We start from the raw sequence: 21,872 nt of genomic DNA, 5'->3' as shown, positions 1-21,872 counted from the left end.
ATACAAAATTAGAGTTAACTGTCCTTACTGGAAATCTTAGCACCAAGGATTCTTCCACTTCTATGCCTAAAGAAAGTTCTTCTGAAACAAGCCAGAAATAGATTGGAGGAGCTCATAACAGAGATCTTCAGAGGTTGGTTATCCTACAGTGTGCTCACACACAAACCTGTGGTATTTTGAAACCATGCTAAAGCATGATACTGACATTTTTAGGCAACTGCAGATTAATCTCATGTATTCATAAAAGGCAAATTCCAAAACACTGCAAATAGGCAAATATATTTAAACCCCAAAGTAACATGTAAAAATATACACTGTCCATTTTACATTAAGAACAGTTTTGGGAGCGGAGTGTTTAATAACATTCCTCTGCATACCAACAAAGGTGCTGCTGGATATCTGACAACAGCAACACTGGTTTAATACCCCATGATCTTGCAATAGCATTTTTGCCAATCCCTGAAAAGAAACCACTGGCATTTTGGGTGTGCATTATGGCATGTGTGGTTTAGTAGTGCTTTACCACTTCACAAATTCAGGGCAAGATCTTGGTTTCAATGAATTCAATGGGATATTTGCTACAGGCCTCAGCAGAGGTGGGCTTTCATCCACAGTGTTTAAGAAGTGGGTCTATGATCTGAAGAAGAGCAAAGGAGAAAGTAAAAACCTTTTTTTTTTTCCCACTGCAAACAAAAATGTTGCAATAAACACTAATGGGTAAACCCCAAGTTTTTCATAAGACTCTTTTCCCTGTCAATTATACTGTGCTGTACACAGTTTTTAAGCAGCTCTCAATTTATCTATCTACATATGCAAAGAAATTGGGAAATATTACATATATATACACAAGCTAAAGTCAAGGCCATGGTTATTTTTCATTGTCTTCTCTCATTAGCACAGTTCCACTAACATTCAGTCCCTCTGGTGTAGCTGAAATTAAAAATGGTGATAAAGAACAGAGTAGAGCTACTAATTCAAAGAAATCTTTTTGTTCTCATATGTAATGTTATTAAATAGAGTTATTACAAAATCGCGGTCAAGGGTCTTCAGAATCACATTTCATTTTGACCTCTGATCTACATCCTCTCTGTAATATGCCATCACATGCCACAGTACCACAGTAGCTAACTCCGACACACTGGAAAACCAATGCACAGACTTAACTTTTATACCTGCTGGATGGAGAGCACATTTTACTGCCGAATGAATCAACAAAATCACATTTTATCAAAAAAACCCTTGTATATTCCCTGCTCCTCAGCAGCAATGAAAACAATTCTCCCCTGCCTTCCCCGCCACAGACTCCCTTAAATTACCTAAAATCTGCTTTTGTCCTGTTTAAATAGGTCACTGGTAACAATGTTTCCGTAGTTGCACCTAAAAAGTCAAGGGCAATAGTAAATCCATTCCATCCCTTTTTGTCTGCTGATTCAGAAAATAACTTGTCATTTTATCTCTAAGGTCAGGGAACTCTTGTGATCTCAAATCCACCATCTCAACAAAGACACTGGTTATTGGCATGATGAGCCTCCGGAATTGGTAATGTACCTAACTCCTGATCTCTTTTACATACCTGTACCCCATATTAGTGTTGGTTTATGTAGGATATGGCTTTGTGAAGAGCTGCATACTAAGGTTTCAGCATCATCAATCAGCTGAAATATGTTTATCTCACAATGAGCTAATGACTTGTTTGTAGTCCAAGTGAAGCAACCAGTGTCTATGCCATCTGGAAAGGAGATGGCTGTCTAGCTAACATCTGAAATACATCAGCATTTCTACAGTAAGGCAAACCGTCACTTCTCCTGTGTGAGAATATTCAAACTGACCTCTAAGTAAGTGATAAATTACAAGAAATCAAAGAGAAAGTGAGGGAATGCTTGAATCTGAACAGAATTCCAAGAAAAGTTTGGCCAGTTATCATATACAAGTAACCGCTAAACAGAGGGTTTTTTCAGTGACATTTAAATCCAGCCAGTGGGTTTTGTCCAAGAACTGGATCCCAGCCATAAAGCACCAAAGTTGACTGCTTGTTAACTGAAGATGAGCTAAAATACAGGTAGATAGAACTGCTTTTAATTCTTTTGGCTTGCCTCTGACCTACTAGCTTTGCTGTCTATATTTGGCTTATGCAAATAAATTATCCTTCCACTTTTATCTTACAGGGGATTTTAGGTTAGCTGGCAATAAATAAAACATTCTGCTCTGATGGGAGTGGATGATCATTAAGACATGGGTATTGGACACATTTTCAAGATGCCAGTACTCAACCCAACCACAAGGAATCATACAGAATAAAAAAAAATAATGTGAAGACCACCTCCTTTTTCTAAGCTGTTCTGCCTGGCAGGGAAGTTGGCAGTGCAGAGTGTCAATGTGGAGAAAATGCCATCCCCACTGATTAACATCAGCTGGAGATATCCCAGCATGCAAGAAACATGGGGAAATGCCAGGACCTTGGTTATCACCCAAACCTCTTTAATGATTCATGTCATAATACTCCATCTGGGCCAGGCAGCACTGAGCGAGAACCTGATAAGTACATATATATTCCTAAACTGCATCACAAATGTTTTGAACACCCCCTCCTATTGAATGTTCCTGTTTCTTGCCCAGCAACGATAAGAGATAGTTCTACTTTTTCAGAGAGAGAGAGTCACCAATCACAAGTCCAACATATGACAAGACTTCAATGCTGGCAGCAATTTCCCACACTTCACCTCTTTAAGGGGCATTATTAGCTTGCTTATCATCACTGTGCTTTCCTAAGATTATCAATACAACACAACTACTCAGACAAAGAAAAAAACAAAGGTTTCAAAGGTTATGTATTATGGGGTTCAGGAGCTGTAGTTATGTATGTCTTCTGTATCATGTTTGATTAGAGATGTCTTTTCTAACAGTCTGGGACTTTCCACTTACAGTTCTCAACAGAAATACTTGTAGTGACATTCCAAATGTTCAGAATGTGGATCCCTTCCTATTTCATTGGGACCTCAGACCTCCACTGAAAAGATCAATCCAAACAAAATTAAAACCATTTGCATAGAAAACTGATCCACAAAATGGCAGTGTTCACTGCATGATCAACACAGTATTTCATGATTTTTCATTTTCACAGAAACAATTTCCAAGTGCTCAATTACTGGCTACAACTGAATTCTGAGATTTCTCTGCACGCCACAGCACGAAACTGATGATCTACATTTGATCCTAAATGCCTGGCAGGTCTATGTTCTGATATGCCTTTGTCGCTCACGCCATTTTTCTTCAAAAACTCAGGCTTCTTTCTGAGATGTACCCGCTTCATGCATTTATTTCCGAGCTTTTATTCTATACCAAAAATACCTGGAAAACAAGATGACAGACAGCACAAAAAAATAAGCTACAGAGTTTTTTAAAAAAGTCAGGTTTGGCAGCATATTCTGGAAAATGCCAAAGGGTTTGTGGAATAAATTCCATTTGGCAAATTTAGAGATAAAAGAATCCAGCTGCTTTCAAACACCAAATGCACTACTAAAAAGTCTAAAATTGCAGAAACGTATTAAATCAACAAAACAGATCATCCTCCCACACAAAACAAGAACAGCAGCAACAAAAGAACCACAAAACATTCCTATTTAGATAGACTTCAATGCTAGGTGATGTCTGTTCCAGGCAGTTTGGCAAAGAATACGCTTATATACAACAAAAGGCATAGGGCTGAGGGATTTTACGATGCTTCAGGCTATTGCAAAGCTAGGCAAAGAGATGAAAGCAGTCATGCCACTGAGGGACCTCAGATAAGGAACCAGGCTGAGCCATATGATGATTAGAATCCTTTGCAAAAGCATTTCTTATTCATTTGATTAGTCTTTCAATGACTGTATCACTGAACAGGTGTTATTGGTTTAGGGATTGATTCCATGTTCACTGAAGTCAGTCATGACTTTCTACTACCTTTAAAAGGTCTTTGTATCAGATGCTAAAAGAATAAACCCCATTATTTATGTATCGTTTCTTCCCAGTTTAGGTACAACCTGTTCAACTCCTTCATCACATTCATGACATAAGGCATGTAAAACATTTCTAGCAAAACTAGAACTTGGAAGCACCCAAGACAGGGACTAGTTCCACATTATAACAGGAGAAAATACTCATAGAGGAGTCTGCAGAACAGCAAGAATACTGCCCTTTTAATTCTACAGAGAATCTGTGTTTTCAGGCTGTTGTTCCTTGCCATTGTTCCTTCAACAGAATATCCACTGCCACAGGTTCCTAGCTCTGCTCCTCACAGACACAGCTGCCTGGCAGAAGTTTATACCCTGCACAATCCAACAATTCATGTGACTGCACTCCAAAACAGATTTGCAAAATGAGTGGGCTCTGCTGAAATGTGAACCTATCTTATTTGATTTTTAAATGGACCATTTCATAGATCTGAAGTCAGTCACACTAGCAGAAGTGAAGGTAAGGTAGCTTCCAGTAAAAGACAAATGAGCCACTGGAAGCTACTGGCAGAACACTATCCTGGGACAACAGCCTGCATGTCCAAAAAGTCAACAAAGTCTTTATGGAAAGAGTCCTCTTTGTAGGTAACCAATATGCAAAGGTAACAATTTCATTAACTAACAAGCAAAATTAATAAACATCTATAGAAAGTTCCTTTCCTCTCTCCTTATCTCCTGATAATACTATAGTATCAGTTATGAAGAACTCTGAAACTCACATTTCAAGCTGATAACTTCCAGGTAGCTTTTAAAAAGACAAACATTAAAACTAAGCAAAAGCAGTTCAGTAACTTTGCAGTATGAAAAATAAAATAAACTTTTCCTTTTCTAAACATATACACCAAAAGAATGTAAAAAAAAGACTTGTGCTGAAATGGCTGGAGATAGAAGGCTCAAATTTGGCAGGCAAGATGACTAAATAAGAAGAAATGCCTTCACATTTTCCAATTAAAATGGGATTTGCTTTGATCTGCTGCAAATCAGAGTTTTTGTCCTTTATCAAGTGTTTTCCCTCAGCTTGAAAGGAAGCAGCTAAGGAACATCATGCTGTGCCTGTGTACAATTAACTTAGCCAAGCAATAAAACATTCAGAGAAGAAACAGAACAGTGCTGTGATATGTGGATTTCTATACTGTGCTTACATGGTGCTGATCATCCAGTACAGTGAAAGCATTGTAGCTCCCAAGATCTGTGTATTTATTATAACCTATCCAGGTATCACCTCCACAATCTCTGTAAAGTATCTGAATGAATTACAAAAGCTGTAACATCCTATAAAGTTGTTTTCTATTCAGTAATCAATATAGGCACTAGGGCTTTAATCCATAAAGGGATGCCTACATGTCCCTCTGGATCAAACTGTTTATGATTAGGGTGAGAAGCATCTCACTACAGAGGATCTGTGTAACTTCTTACACATTACCTCAGCTCTATGATTTGAGATATTTGAAGACCTCTAAAGTGGTTTATCAGAAATTTCATTGTATACCACCTCCTGTACGTAACACAACTTTTTCCAGTACTATACTTGGCCTTCAGTCTGACAGCAACTGCTTTGTTAGAAAACCAGAAGTCTTGCTTTTATCGCTCTGTCATATCCCATTGCTGAAACAACATTCCACTGATTCAACATCAAACTGACACGAAGCACCTCGTTGTAACCATACTGAAATAGCTTTAAAGTATTTTCCCTGTAGATTTCCTTAGGTAACTATGAGCTTTACTTTTGATTCTTCAGTCTTTATAGTGCTGGACATATGTATGCAAATGGATGAGTTGCAAAGCAGCAGAAAATTAGATGCTGCATTATTTTATGTTGGTTGGACTGAATCTTCTCAGAATGTCTACATAAGATTGACTAAAAAGAGGCATTATGTTTATGTAAGGTACATCCCCTACAAGCAAACTGTTTTCTACGCTTCCAGGAAGTCTTTGAGGTTTTAAGTGCCAGTGTTGAATGAATACTATTTGTCAGCTGACACTAATTTTGATCTTCTTTAATTCACAATCACTCACACATATTTCTTACTGTTGAGGAACACATTTTGTCCCTGTATGGTTTTTCCAAACAGTTTGGTGACCCATTTTGCAGACACTGGTTGCTCATGAACATACGAGCTATCGACTGTTGGAGTTATGTGTATGCTTTTCACCCATTGCCTTTTTTGCTGAGTGGATGGCTGAAACTTTCCTAGAAAATAATCCATAGCAAACAACAGAGAATAGATTTCCATGACAAGCCTTCTGGGATTTGCAAACATGCCCATGACTGTTCCACCATTGTACAAATATTAAAGACTGGCAAATAGAGACACCACAGCCTTCAAGAATGTTGAATTAAAATAATTCCACTATCTTGCCAGCTTTAACCACTATTTTCTATAGCAACAGCAGCTAAAAAGATGGCAACAGAGCCATGCTAATGGTCTGCAGGAAAAATATTGAGAAACAGACCTTTCTTCCACCTTCAGCTAAAACATAGTCTGGAGGCTGCACCCATATCCCTTTCAGATGGTGGGGGATCATGGTATATGCCTTTAGGTATCTCCAGTTTGGCCTACTGCAAATGTCCAGGTTCCTGCTGCGTGCCTTCCAAGCAGGCTATGAAAGCACATCAACTTCAGTACTGTAGAGCTCCTGCTGGCTTCCCATCTAGTCAAACTACACACATTTTAAGCTCTTGTTCCTAACCTAAAAGGTACCTTTAATTATTAGGACTTAGCTATATGTAAACCATTTAATTCTTATATTTTTTTTGCAGCACTCCACTACCATAACAACAGGCCTTGCAGATACTGAAACTATCTGAAGCTTATCAGGAAAAACTGTCAGGTGCTCAGGGATGAGCATTTTTAGCTGACATACTTGAGCTATGGAACATATTATCAGGAGGGATAGGCATAAATTAAATACACAAAGGAAGATGCTTACCCACATTTCCTCACATTGCAAGCCTTTTTGTACCAATGAATGCAGAATACACAATAATCTCACAGAAGGACAACGAAAACTCTAAAACCACACCAGAATAAATATCAAAAGCTAAGCACACCAATGGGTAACACACTCTCAAAAAGGAGGAAACAGACAGGACTTGAACGCAGAGTGCATCAGGTATCTGGCACAGCTGATCAGCTCAATCTGCCAAGGGTCTCTAGACCTCCAAAGCATTGAGGGTAAACTTGACTTACCAGAACTAGAGAGAAATGATGGCACGGGATGGTCGGGGTGCAAATCATAATTTATGTCAACATAAAATGGAACTTGCTACTGTTGCTCTAGCTCAAGAGCTAGAGCTCTCCACTCCCAGTCCAGTCAGATGATATGTACAAAAATAAAAAGGCATGTGAGTAGTCCCCTTACAACGTCTATGCCATTCACAGCAGGATGAGTGCCTGGCTACAACAAAGCTTTGGGTAAGGTTACTGGTCACGGGCCTCCATGAGAGTGTGTTGAAGCTGCTTTTAGTAGTAGGAGTCTCACAGCATGAACATTCGCTACTACCAGGCTCAAGACAAAAGTATCTATTCAGAGACATTCATTCACCCATTTTAAAAGGGTTTACAAGGGTGGCTGCTAAGAACTGGCTGCGCTTCACTACTGAAGGCAACTGACACACTACAGAAATATTTTTTTTATTTTTGTCCAAAATGGCTGCTTCTTTGAATACCCTAATGTTTTTGTTGCAGGGTTAAGCTACTGAAAAGACTGAGTTTTAGAGGTAGTGGTGTTCCCCTGAACAATTCTGTGATCACAGCAGGCATTTAGCATTTCTGAAAATGTTACCAGAACTTGAAGATTAACACTTCAAGCTAAATACCCAGATCTGAAGAACACTTTTGAATATCTAGTCCTATGTCTCTAAGACCAATCACACAGAAAGTTAGTGGTAGAGTCAAACTCCATAACTCTCAAAAATGGTTCTCATCCAGAGCAGGTGTAAATGTGAGTAAATGAAACAAGCTATACACCATGGCTTGCTTGTTCAACAAAAGTAGCTAGAATAATTTCTATGTGGAAAACTTCCCAACAGAAAGGCATATGTTGGCATGACAATACATTAAAGAGGTATTGTGTAGAAATACAAGAATAATACACAAGAGGATTATTATGAGGACAGTACTCCAGAGTCCCATCAAATGTGGTTTGTTAGAAACAGGAATAACACTTTCTAGAACTTGGTTGAACTTGCAGCAATGACCCTTAAAGCTAGTAATAAAATTTTCCAAAGACCTGAAACAAAAGTTTCTTTTCTTGTACTCCTGTCATCATAATTTTTCAAGAATATTGTATGCCTAGAAAATTTACCAGTTTCAATTGATGGGTTTTATTTTGCCTGCATCCTTTGTCACCCTGTATATATACTCTTTCAATCATCTAATAGCTTCTGTTTCACACTCTGATCCTTTTGTTTTCTTTTCTGTGCTTCAAAAAATAAAATTTATAAAGGAGGTAATAGGACACAGGGTGATGGTTTTCTACTTTTCAAGAACAGGGATAAATGTTTTGAGTGGGGATACAAGAATTAACACATACTAATACAAAGAACTCCTAACAGCTGTAGTTCACCACTGCCACACACATAAGCTGCTTTGCATAAATCAGATGCACTAAAGAGTCTGGGGTAAGATATTCTAAGGAAAAGTTACTTTAAAGAGGTAAATCAAATACACAGCACTTACTATGTTCATGAAGGACTAGACTGGAGCTTTACCCCTTTCACTTGAAACAATATAGTTATATTCCAAGTCTTGTTCTAAACAGATATTTTTAGAATCAATTATGCTAAGAGGTTTGAGCTACCTGAAGATTAATCTTTCGGTCTCAGTGAAAACTTAGCTGAATAAAGCAACTCCTCTTCTACAAGAAGTGTCATTCTTCCGCTAGGGACAGAGGAAATAATTTCCAAAAATGTCCTTTTTATGACCTTTGCTGTGCTGTAGGATAAGATGATCATTTGAGTGTATCCTTGCTTCTGCCAGCAAAAATTAAACTGCCCTGACTGTGTTTTCCATTTAAAGTGAAGGAAGGCTTTCAGGAGCTCAGGTTTCCCTCAGTTGTCAGCCCTGCTAAAATGGGGTGGGGGTTTTTGGCACTTAAGTTTCCTAGCAGTAGCCAGGGCTAACGAGACGCAAAGATGTGTCTGTGGGCAGAAAAGTGGAAGCAACTACATAAAACATTAAACATGTTCATTAGTGCATTTTTATAAATGTTGACATTGTTCTCACATCTATGAAGTTAAATCCTGACACACCTCACTACAGTCCTGCACCTGACCGCCAGTGATACAAATATGAAGAGTAATGACAACAGCATTGGTTTCAGCTCTCAAACATTACTCAGACATATGCAGGCCACACTGAGGCTTGTGCTGCTTCAACCACAGTGTGACAATAACTACGTTCAGCCTGCCTTAAGCCATCTGGGGCATCTTTCCTCTGTGTCATGCTGCAGGCATCAAGGAAATTAGACCTGCTAAAAATTAATGTCCTTGGGTAGCAGGCTCTCTGGGTCATCCACCATACCGTCCAGTGATGGTAATAAAAACATGAGACCTGTTGTAGAAAAGGCTATGAAAAAATTACAGCACTTCAACTTTCTCAGTGATTTTCCTACCCAGGTAAAGAAAATCTAGATATTTTAGCATAATACTTGATCAACCAGCTTTCAATAGAGTAACACTTAACATTAACACTAAATGTGTGTCATTTGTATTATATTTGAAAACCTACTTTTTCTTTCTTCCAAAGTGCTTCATCTCCCTTGTTGCCAAGGCTTCTGTTTCACCTCAGGCTTGTCATAATATTCAATTCTTTATAGTTTTGTATTTTTATCCTCCAGGGGCATTCTTCTGTCAGCTCAGCAAGACCTTTTTCATTACGTATTCTCTTTTTTGCTCTTTCTTTTTCCTCTCAGAACCTCTCTTTTATGCTTATATTTACTAGATATGACTATGTTTTATATTTCTTCAATATTACTTTCTTAGGTTTTCTTTAATCCCATCTATCCCATTTCATAAGGAATACATCCATATTGCTTGCTTTTTTCCCTCAGGCATCCTTCCTCATCTCCATGCAATTGTCAAGTTGTTCCACCACTTTTTCTTTTGGTCTTTTTCCTCTTCAGCCTTATATCATCTTCTTTGCTACTATCACTATCAAACCAATACATTGTTTTCTGGAGTCCACAGGCCGTGGACAGCGGGGCAGTACCCATTTTTGAAGTTAGCATCCATTCAGGAAAGTGAACATTGCTGTCCTTCCCTATGGGGACTGACTCATTAAAGCCTTAGAATTGCTCTCACAGCTGTTTGAGACCAAGGAGATGCCACTATGGATGCAACTTGCTCTTAGGAGATTTAAGAAATCAGGGATTACAACATTTCATCAGCACTAATCCTATACTGATCTTTAGAACAACTGCAGTTAAAATTTCCATTCTGATTGATGTAACTTGGGTGACTACAAATTTTATTTGCTTCAAAAGCCTAACCTCAGCCCTGTGAGGAGTTATTTGCTATGGCAGCATGATAGCAGTCATACGCAGACTAGCTTCTAAACAGGCAAGGGAGTAGTAGGTGTAAAATCCAATAGGTCTCTCACTTGGCAGAGCAAAGCTGTCAGGTCAGGACTCGTAACAGGTGAAGGAAAAAAACAGGAAAATAAGCTTCTGTAGATACAGCTAACAAGTATTATTGGAACATAAGATATTCACTAGTCCCAGAGAGTTTCAAGAACTAGAAGGTGCCATAAATAAACTGTAACTACTAACCCTAATGAGAGGCATACCTATGTTTTCCTCTACCCATATTTATCTGAACAAATTGGCACACAAGCACACATTAGATGGGAAATTCTCTGAAGAGCACAGAAGGAGGTTCACAGCCTCTGACTTCCCATGCCAGGGCAGGTACAGAGCGCAGTCACCATCGGGTGGGAGCTGCTATCAAGCAGAGGAAGCAGACAACAGTAGCCAGTAGGAAAGGCAATTTTAAAAAGACAGTTCAGGAGCTGGCTATGATTTTAACATTTGGTCCTAATGAGCTAGACTGAACTTTCTCCAGCACAGTTGTGCTTAAAGCAATTCTTCTGGACCAAGGCTGCTGTCCTGGTCTAATTATTGTAGCAATTCCACATTCCCCTGCCTTGTGTAATTAATTTTGGTTTGTGGTTTTGCAGAGAAGACCGTTATTAAAACAAAATCAAGCTGGTTAGTGGTAGCACTAGTGTTTGTATTACCACAGCACCTCTAAAACCTAGTCATGGTTCAGGATTCTAGTGTCCTGAGGCGGATGAAGAAACATAATGGAGTACACACCATATGTCACAAGATGGAAGCACTGCATCTTTCTCCAGCTTGGCAATATGGCTCAGCATTTCACATTTGGTTCTTTGTGCACACACAATTTCCTGTTGCCCACTGAATACCTGCCTGAATACCAAACCACAACACTGAAATATTACTCATCATCCATTCAGATAGGAAGCCACCTTCCTCAGAGCAGGGCTTGCTGCAGGAAGAGGGGGTGACTGTTGTAGGTACTCACACAGTTCCCATCAGAGCAAAACTGAAGCACCTCACTGTCATGTACTCATCATTGTGATGCCCCTGTGTAGAGAGACAGCCTAGGTGTTGAGAGACCTTCTTGACAAAGCACCTTGCCCAAGGTGATTTTAAAAAGAAAAGGAGGGAGAGAGAGAGAGAAAGGTCTGTGGCAAAGCAGGAATTTAATTCAGATTTTCCTGGTGGCCACAGAGCTTAGAGTCTGCTATTCTCTTAACAACCTTTCCTTACATCATGCTAGGTTTGCATGCCATATTAAAAGCTAAGATGCAAATGTTTATACTGCACATCTTATTTTTTCTTTTTTTAAAAAAAAAGACAAGTGTAAGGTACTGATATGCTACAAAAAGAATTTCCCTTTTAAAATAAGCCAAGAAGTTTTAAGCATTTTGGGGAGAGGGAAAAAAAAAAAAGAAAGAAATCAAAGGCCCTGAACACTACAGGTTTCATAGCTTTAGAGGACTGAAAACCATCAGTTTAAAGTTTTAAGGCCTTTACATTTTCTTAATTGTTTTTCATCTAAAATATTTACTCCATTTCCCAAGTAGCTGCTACATAACTGTATTTGCACTTGCACTGCTTTTCCTCCGTATTTTTTATGTAGCAAGCAAAATTTTATTAACCTCAATTGAGGAGAAGCTGAAACCAAAAGAGAACAAATGAAACTTCACACAGCAAGTGATCTCAGGCTGCAAGAAGGCAACCCAGCATTACAGAAGCATCATGTGGGCCCTCTGGTTCCTATGCCATGTTTTTTGCTTGGCATGACACCAGTGAGGACCACGTGCATGGTCTGCTGGGAGACAAACAGGCACAGTTAGGCAGCAAGTCTGTCAGTGAACACACAAAGAAGCAGAGTTTTAAGCAGCCAGAAAAATGTAGTTTGAAAACCAGAAAGGGAAGAGGTGGTTTGAAAGCCACTGAAATACTTTGTTCACAATTATGAAATTCACAACCTGAATTTTTAATTAAATTAGAAGTACCTGTTCCTTTACATTTAAAAAGAAGTGGCCTGTGAGCTGAGACTCTGGCCACAGAGGAATAAGTGTCAGGTGAGGGTGGAGGATTAAATGGTAGTGAGTTGGACCACTTACTCATTTAAGGGAGCACACGGTACAAACCAAAGTTTGGTTTCAGTCTGGGTGCCTCCCACATTTTGGGTTTTTTTTACATTTTTGCTCTCCCTACATATAGATTTTTCATGCAGGTCAAGTAATTTTTTCCAATTCTATGATCAAAAATTTAATGTCTCCTCTTTGTCCAGTTGCACTGGTTTTGGCCCCACCCACACTACCCCTTCCAACGTTTTTGTTTGCAGTCTCTAGAAAAGAAACAAACTAAAATTTTGGTGAAGACTTTATTCTGTGATCCAAGGAAATAATAGTTCCAAATTAAACAGCCCGATGCCTTACAGCCTGACATGGTGAGCCCTGATCTGAGCGTTAGCCCATTTATTTATCTAACAGTTCACTCCAACAGATAACAGTGCTGATAACATCAGAAAGAACATCTCTGCAAACATACTGTGGCTGCATATTTACTGGGAAGCACTTGAAAAAGTTACTTGCACAATCATGCATCACTGGTTATGTATTCAAGATAAAGTTTAAACGCTGTTTATACCTCAGTTTATATCCTGTTATCTTTGTCTGCGTACTAAGAAGATTTAGGATCTCCAGACCATCCTTTAAATCTAATAACAGATTAGCAAAAAAAAATTATACGGCTGTGAGAAAAATATTTAACAGAGATATTAATATGAATCCTCCATGCAGTAAAATGTAATTAAACTATAAGAATATAAATTACTATTCAACATATTTTAGTGTATGTATCTTGTAGGTGTCCAACCCAATTATTTTTAAAATATCTGCTCCTTAAAAGTGAAATACGTGATGATAACCCATAATCTTGCTTTTTTTATTATTTCTGCATATAAAATACTGTGGTTTTGTAAATGAATCCCAGTGATAATAAACAAACACCATGAAAATCAACACGAAGTAGTTACAAGGTAAATAAAGGAGTCCTTGCTGAGCCAAGCAATTTCATTGGTGAACATTGCAAAACCAAGGAAAGTGTTATAATTTATTTGCCCAACTTCCAACCTTAAGCAACTCTCCTTTAAAACTGCAGACAAGGAGAGCTCACAGACCATGAATTCTCGGAAATTTATGACCTGCCTCTGGTGCTGTTTCTCTGCTTTCAGACCAAGACGAGCAAGCAGTTTTACAGACCACATTCAGCTGCAGACAAGAGATAAATAAGCTCATCTGCTCTATTAACAAGAAAGAGCGAATATGTTAAGTACCTACCTTCTCCTCATTTTCTTGGCTCCAGCTTCTCCACAGTCTTCAGCCTTGTAAAACTCTCCCAGTCTGTGAGACCCTGCAACAGACCTTTGAGTGATTCATTGTGGCAAACTTCCTTCTGTTCAGCCCGAGTTTAAGTGGCCAGACTCGCTGAGATGGAAAAACAAAAAAAGTGGAGGCACAGAAAGGAGAAACTAAAACCATATTACAAAACAGTGGGTCTGGTTAAGGCAGACTGTTCTTTCACCATGTCGGAGAGTTAGTTTACTGACTATTGACTTTGCCTGTAAGTCACTAGGGTGCTAATGCCAGGCAAGGCAAAAGGCATCTTGTCCTTTGATAGGATTTAAGGGTAATCTTCAGGAGAAAGAGTGAGAACAGTTATTAGCATTTGGGGGTGTGATTGCTAATCCAGCAATGATGCATGACTGATTTATTAACTGTTTCACTTGCAGAAACAAATGGAAGAAGGTTCTGCCAAGAATCTGCCATTCTTTGATGGAGACCACAATGTCTGAATCCTTTTCTTAGAGCAAAGCCGTGGCAAATGCTGAGCCTGTGTGTTTCACAATGAGGGATTAATTCTGTCTTAATGCATAATCCTATATGCTCACAGAGGAGAGAGTGCTGCAGAGAATTTTAAAAAAGCATTCAGAAATATATATAGCGTGTTCTATTTCTGCATGCGTTTTTCCCATTTATCAACATCATAGGTAAATTAGGTCACGTGTCAAAATAAGCCATTAGGGCTTCCCCTACTTCTTTCCCTGCACCACCAAATCCTAACTCCACATGTGGCACTCCACAAAAGCAGCCGAAGTGCATGTTGTAGGTTACTGTTCAAGAGGACTACGGGGCCTTGAAGAACACTGAAGCCTCTTACACGAGAAAATATTCTCTTCCCAAAAGGGCTTACAATCCAACCATTCACCACACCAAACCAACTGCATTAGCAGCCCCAACAAAAATCAGTCATTTGCAGCATTCTGTAAATTTTCATTCCATAGGCACCTATTTGCATATTACAGTGGTATGTCCAGGAAAAGGCTTCCTGATCTATGCATAGCATTGATCCTTTTAAGTTGAATTGATGTCTCGCTTTCAGAATTCTTCCCAAGTCTGAGGAACCTACTCAGGTACTCTAAATATTATCTACTCCCTATTATGACTTAAGCTTAAGACACACTGCTTTTGAAATAAGAGCTATTAACATTTACATTATGTCTTTACACCAGAAGGACTTCTCCACCTGAGTTGTCAGTTTAATTGTTAATTACTTTATGTACCAGATACCTCATAAAAGCAAGTCAAAACACAAATCTCGGTTCAAACAATCTGCATTCAGAATTATATAACAAGTGAGAATTGTTAGCTAGCAATAAACAAAATAAATAAGCAGACTGAAACAGAAAGAGTGGAAGGGAGCACAGCCTATAAGCAAGGTCAAAAGTTTTCTAGACCTTCAGCCTGATCCATACAGCCAGAGCTCTCTGCCTGTATGAATCCTGCAACAGCTAAACATCACTGTTGAGCTTTCAACCATGTTTTCCCCTTTTCAACTCCTGCCTTCAAATTTAACAGAATACTTCACTGACATCAAAGTGCAACCCATTGCTTTTCACACAGCAAAAAACCTCCATTCAGCAGTCCATTCCCTGGATAATTTGAACAGTCAAAGTTGGCTTGAAAGTAGGTAGAGCTGGCCACACTCTACAAGGTGTACAACCAATGTACCATCATAAGAGATCTGCCTCGAAACATCACTTAATCACAAGCAGATGGGGGATGCGGGTGGGGGGGCCGGGAAGCTAAAGGTTAAGATCCCCCCAAAGCTGTGTCAGACTTTTTTTCTTCTTTTAAATGAATGTTCTAGGGGAAGGGAAAAAAAAAAAAGACTTGAGTAAGAAGTTGCAAACTGTGGACAAAAAGAAAAGCATTTGCATTCTTCTGCTTTCTCAGCAAGACCTCTCACCTGCTCTGTGGGCAGTTTCACTGCTGATGTAAGAGCCCTGCCTAACTCTCTGCACCTCACCTTGCTTTGGCTTGTGCTACGTAATATTATGCTGTACTTCATCTTCGCAATTAACCTCAATGACTTTTTCAAACAGATTTGGACCTGTTCTCTGATAATTTATGAATCCTGTAAGCTGATCTGGGATACAGATCATCTACTCAATTAACATACTGGCTTATTTTTATTAAGAATTGACCTTAAAAAGCAGTACAGAAATGACAAAATGTCTCAGGATGGCCATGCGTCATTAAAAACTGGAATAACGGCATAACATCAAGAAGTTTTCCTTCCACTTTTGATCAACATCACAAGGCTGCTTTTGTCTAAAGAAGGGAAAGGCCGGAAAATAAATAGCTATAGGATAGCTCAGCAGAGGGAGGTACAAGAGCAGGGCACATTTCAGGCAGAACAAGATGGCAACTCAGTGAGGGAGTCTGGTCTACTTTAGTCTCTGATGACAGGAGCCCTGCAAGGTAACAGGTTAAACCAAGTGGAAAAATTTATCCTAACAGTCTGGTTTCCCACAAAGTACATAGCCTCCAAACCCCATTATAATCCCACTTTATTTTCTTTAGTACGTTATCTGTCAAGAATTAAAATGATTTAGTAGGTACATAAGGCAATTACTTTGTAGAAATTCACTAAAGTTTTCAATTGAAGAGTTGCTTAACTTTCTTCCACAATACAGATAGTATCTTTTTCCTTATTTACCTGGTATTATATTCAGCACCAGACTTATTTAAAACACTGAGACCTTATGAACAGTGTCTCTCTCTAGCATCCTAAAAATACAGCACTCTTCTTCCCTTTGTTTCCCATGTTCATAGAAAGTAAACCAGCCTTTTACTCTAATATCTTTTATCTGAAGGCTCCATAAAAATTGTTCCTTCAAGGCCTTTATTGCCTTCAGAGGGGGAAAGCCATAAACACCTCTTAGCTGTAGTGCCTGATACTTGAAAGCTCAAGCTATCTGCGTCTTTAGATACAGTCCGTAGCAGGAATCTCAAACACATAGACACAAAAAAATCAAATTAATCAACACAAAGACTTTAATTGCTCAACACCGAAATATTTAAATGGTATATCCCAGGATTTATGTCCTATTTATTGCACATGATGATTTTATCTTCCTGTAACAGTCCAGTCATAGACTTGGACATGTTATTTCTAGCAAAAAAATCACATAGAAAAATGGCCTATTCTATTGCACCAAGTACTGTACCATCCAAAAACTGCAGCTGGGTAATTTGCAGTTTACTCTTAGGTCTAAAATCAGCTTACACTGACAGGAAGAGAAATTGAGAAGGTTATCTCCCACTGACATGTCAGTTTCTTCCTTATAAAACCACTGCATCTTCAGGGTAGAACAGTCTTCACCCATAAATCTTAACAGCTCTCTAAACATCTGCACAATGGTTCATCAATTACCCTTCCCTGTCTTCTGTCACCAGCAAAGTTTGGGGAGAATTTGTTTGTCTCACTGGAGAGTGACTGTTTCTGGAATAAAAGTCTATGTCTTGTCTTTATTCCACACCTAGAAAGAGAACAAAGAAACTGCAAGGTTGGTATCTAATCTATTGCCTTACCAGAGACTTTTCTCTCCACTTTCAGTGGACTTTGTTTAACTTCACTAGTTTCCTAAAGACTTTCAGGTTTATTGTTGCTCAGCACTTTGAAGCTGTGGCACAACGCAAGACAGGGCAGAGATACTGGAGTCACCTCTGTATGAACTGCTTCCACTACCAGCCCAGGTCAGTACCCAGGAACACCCCAGGATGACTTCTCTTAGCAGCTAGGTATACATCACCTCCTAGGGACAAACCCTACATTTTTTCAAAGGGCTACTTTGAGTCTGATTGTTATCTCAATTCTGTCCACGTAAATGAGAAATTATTTCCATTAGCACTGAAGAACAACTGAACTAGAGGCTGGATTTAGTGAGATTCACACAAATTGGTCAACAGCCCCTTCAGGCAGGGCTCTTACTTTTTCTCAGTTCTGTACAGCAGCTAAGCAGCTAGCTCACACCACCCTGACCTGTGACAAGGGTTTTGGAACAGGAGAAGAGAGGGGGGAGAAAAGAGAAACAGAAGTACATACAGAGAGCCACATCTGCCAGTCAGGAAGGAAAAACAAATTGCATTAAAAGGATCCATGGCCTAGAGGAGGTTCCACATTATCATTTACAAAATGTTACCGCTTTGATCTATAATCCATGTTCTTATCCCTCCTCCTCCTCCTTTCACATCCATGGGAAATTGTTATCCTTGATCTTGCTTGGGGTTAGAGCTCTGAGTCTGGGGAGACCACATCTTTCTAAAGTGCTTTGCCCTTTTGTGACAGCATTAAAAAGACAGCTTTCCACGACCGCATTTTTCTGTGGGCGCAGGATTCCCCTCCTGAAACAGCAGGTATCACCCACTAACTCTCATGGACCACTTAGAGATTCTGGACTGAAAACAAGTGCAGAGCATCAGCACATACATTTTAAAACCCAAGAGACCCTCTTCTTTTATTTTAGTGTAACTGGCAGAGCTTCCCAGACTCTGCAAGGATAACTCAAAACCGCTGATCAGTGCTTTTTGCTTTAAAGTTACCACAGTGTCTCCCAAAGTAAAACAAAACACTCCTGCAACAGAAATATCATACAAAATTTTATTACTATTTCTTTAGGACTTAAAGGGCCAAATTCAGCTTAATGAGGCAACTCAGGCAAACACTAAGTTCCAATGAGTTTGACCCATGGTATTCTGTTCTCTGCAACAAACCAGCTAAAGTCCATGATCACAAATATGTGCCCATTTCATCTGTGATACGGGTGCACAAACGAGCATGGGAAAGTGGATGGAGGGATATAGTCAAGAAAAAAAAGTTTTGTGAGAGTCTAGGCAAAATCCAGGTGAGGTAACTGATAGCAAGGAGAATTCTTAAAAGGGACTAAACAAGTTCTCATTTCAAACAAGAAGTTGTAAGATGTTTAATTTCCCCACTGATTCATAATGTCGTGACATTGAAAGCAAGAGGAGGGATGTGCAACAGAAAGGGGCAACGTTTCCTCTCCTGTAACATAGGAGCTATTCCAGAAAGGAAAGAAACAGAGTTCAGATCCATGCTTTGCTGCTCACAGCATTTGCTGACTGGCAAATAGATACTGAATGAGTGAAAAAGTTTAGGGATTTGACATCCATTGGCAAGGAGAAAGCCCATCATCTGCATCCCTTACAGCTGCTGATACTCAGCCAGCGCACTCCAGCTCTGATGTCAGCGGTCTAAATGAGGGCCATAGCTCACTGATAGTTTAATCCCAGGAAATCTCTGCTGAACTATTAGCCAAGGCTGACTTCCACAACAACTGCACACTGCTTCTCAAGCACAGGGAAGATTCCCTAGCTTCCAATTCAGGCAGGGAAGGTTCTGCAACCAAACAACTCTGGTGCAAAGTTCAAACTTACTTTCAAGACAGATCTGTTTACACATGTTCACCACCATGAGCCCTCAGCAAACAGAGAAGAACCACCAGTCCCTCAAGTAATTAGAGCAAGGCTAGGTCAGTAATAATTACTAAGTGCAGCAAAATGCCATCTTGGCACTGAATAAACATATTCAGAATACGTGAAAATACTGCAACAGCTTTTCATCTTCCCTTGCAGTGGCTGGAGAGCTAAAGTCTATTCAGCTTTCAGAGCCTCTTGTGGATACAGTCACTTTATGTATAACTGGGAAACTTGTTCGTGACTCATCTGCCTGTACTACCAAGTGGATTTTTTTAGTCCAATAACCAGACATCCATTATGTGGGCTGCTAAATGATTTACATTGCTTGAGTATGCACTGTACGCACCTCTTGCAAATTTTACATGCTGGCTGTATGGAGAATGAATGCTTGCTGCTTATGCTCCAAATAGCAATGAACCCAATTACCTAAGCTACTAACTCCCAGTAAGGAAGCCAGAAATACAGCTGTTACTTCACTACCTTAAAGAAACATTTATTATTTGTTTCCTAAACTACCATAAGTTGAAATAAATGAGTCATTTACAGTAGTGAACAAGAAGTCCATGAGTACAATTCACCTCTTTCAATAACTGTTGTTAATGCCTTATGCTCTAGAGCTTGTATTCCAGAGTAAGCCTTACCCCACACCTGCGAAAGCAGACAAGAATCCAGCTACTCTGGGAATCTGAGTGACTTCTGAGATGAAGCCACCAAGATGAAAAGCCTGGAAAAAAAGGTAATTTTTGTGAAGCAACATAAGGATACTTTTGAATCATCTTGTGGTAAAAAACTGACTTCTATCATACACAGCCAGAATGAACTTTGGTATGAAGAATGGGTACTAATGGCTGCAGAAGAATCATTTGAAAAAAAGATTTTGGCTGAAAGCAACATGTTGAGGTCACCTAGTCCAAACACCTTTTCTACCCAGGGCTAACTTCACACTAGATATTGAGATCCTAGGCCTTGCGCGCTCAAGGTTCAATGTGGATTGAGATATCACATCTCAGGCACTGGTTCCAGTGCTCTGCCACTCTCATGCAGAAGAATCTTTTTCCATGTTCTACTGGAACTTCCCCTGTTGCAGGATATCACTCTTGCCCCTTACCCCTTCATTGTGCACCTCTGAGCATTTAGAGCATACCAGCTTTGTACCTGGCGACAGAGCAGAACCATCACCACTCATGTACAGCAGTGATAGCAGTGGGCCTGCATGGGTGCAAGACCAAACAGACATCACCACCAGAGGAAACAGCTGAAGTTCTGTGGATTGAAAGCAGCTACAGATTTAGCCAAGAGCCTCACTTAATAGCTCATATTGCATTTCAGGGCTCTGACGCACATGTAATTGTCTGACGTCCCCACACAACCCTGCATTCATAACACTGCTGACTCTGTGCTTCAGGGGAGGACTTAAAGCTAGGACTGGAATAACAGGAAAGTCAGAGGAGAGTGAAGAACAAGCTTATTCTTCTAAGTTCACAAAGCACCTGTCATACAAAACAATTCCTTTCAAGAACACCACAGAAAGTCACAGAGTGTATCAAAGAATTAAATGAGAAAGCCAAAAACTACCAATGCGATTGAAATCGGATCCCTCTGCTCTTGTTCACTGAGCACCTTACGAAGATCAATGGTTAAATGACTTTCCATTTCAATCAGTAATGAAATTGCTGTCATAGTCATAGTCAGTAAAATCATGCTAATCCATAGGAAGGTTTCAGCTCCTGTTCCAGACTCTGAGGTATACCCACAAGTAAATTCGCCACTAAAAACTATGAGGGGGGAGGCACCCCTCACACACATCACACTGATGCACACCTCAGGAGACTCAGCAGACATGTAATCTCTTAAGTTTAGCAACACAACTGATCCAATTTAAAAAAAAATCTTTTTTAAAATGAAGTTTTGCATGTGAAAAACATCTGTCTTCCAAAACTCTCAAATTATGTTTACATATATTAACAGCTAAGGCTTAACCATATCATGGAACCTAAGATGGCTCCTGGCACCAATCCATAGGGTTTGGGAATGGGAAACAGTGCACACCACCAAAATGAAAGTTTCCCAGTTAGCAAAAGGTACAGCTCCAACTGCATAGAATCAGGCAAAGCTGAAAGAAATTAATTATGAAACTCCTCCTTACTCGCTGGAAAGAAAGATAAGGTGCTTTGAAGGATCTTTCTGGAGGCCAGTTTATCTGCCAATTCTCTCTCCTGCTCTGCATCTCTCAGACTACTTTGTACAGTGGCTAAAAGGGAGGATATGAACAGATGGCTGTTTGCTCTGGTAACTGTGTCTGCTCCTAGTCAGATTAATTGGTTATGACCCAGTTAAATATTACAGCCTGGTAAAATGATACAGACAGTCCTTCAGTTACTCTTCGCAGTCCATGTGAAGAGACTGAAATCCTAATATCATTACTAAGAATGAAAACACTTTCAAAACACGCTAGGAATTGTGCAAAACACATTGCTGTAGAGTACAGTATTTGTCCTTC

At 39.5% G+C, this 21,872-nt stretch overlaps 1 protein-coding gene across 1 annotated transcript in view; it reads right to left on the bottom strand.

The window, feature by feature from the left end:
- Positions 1-13,940, bottom strand: part of TRIM2 (tripartite motif containing 2) — a 117,676-nt gene extending 103,736 nt beyond the window's left edge. The window contains exon 1 of the mRNA XM_027779924.2: positions 13,868-13,940. The gene's annotated coding sequence lies outside the window, so the exon portion shown is untranslated. The remainder of the gene's footprint in view (positions 1-13,867) is intronic.
- Between the last annotated feature and the right edge of the window lie 7,932 nt (positions 13,941-21,872).

This window comes from Falco peregrinus, chromosome 2 (genome assembly GCF_023634155.1).
Source record: "Falco peregrinus isolate bFalPer1 chromosome 2, bFalPer1.pri, whole genome shotgun sequence".
NCBI lineage: Eukaryota > Metazoa > Chordata > Aves > Falconiformes > Falconidae > Falco > Falco peregrinus.
Note: the sequence above shows the minus strand (reverse complement) of the source record. Positions and strands in the feature narration are given on the sequence as shown.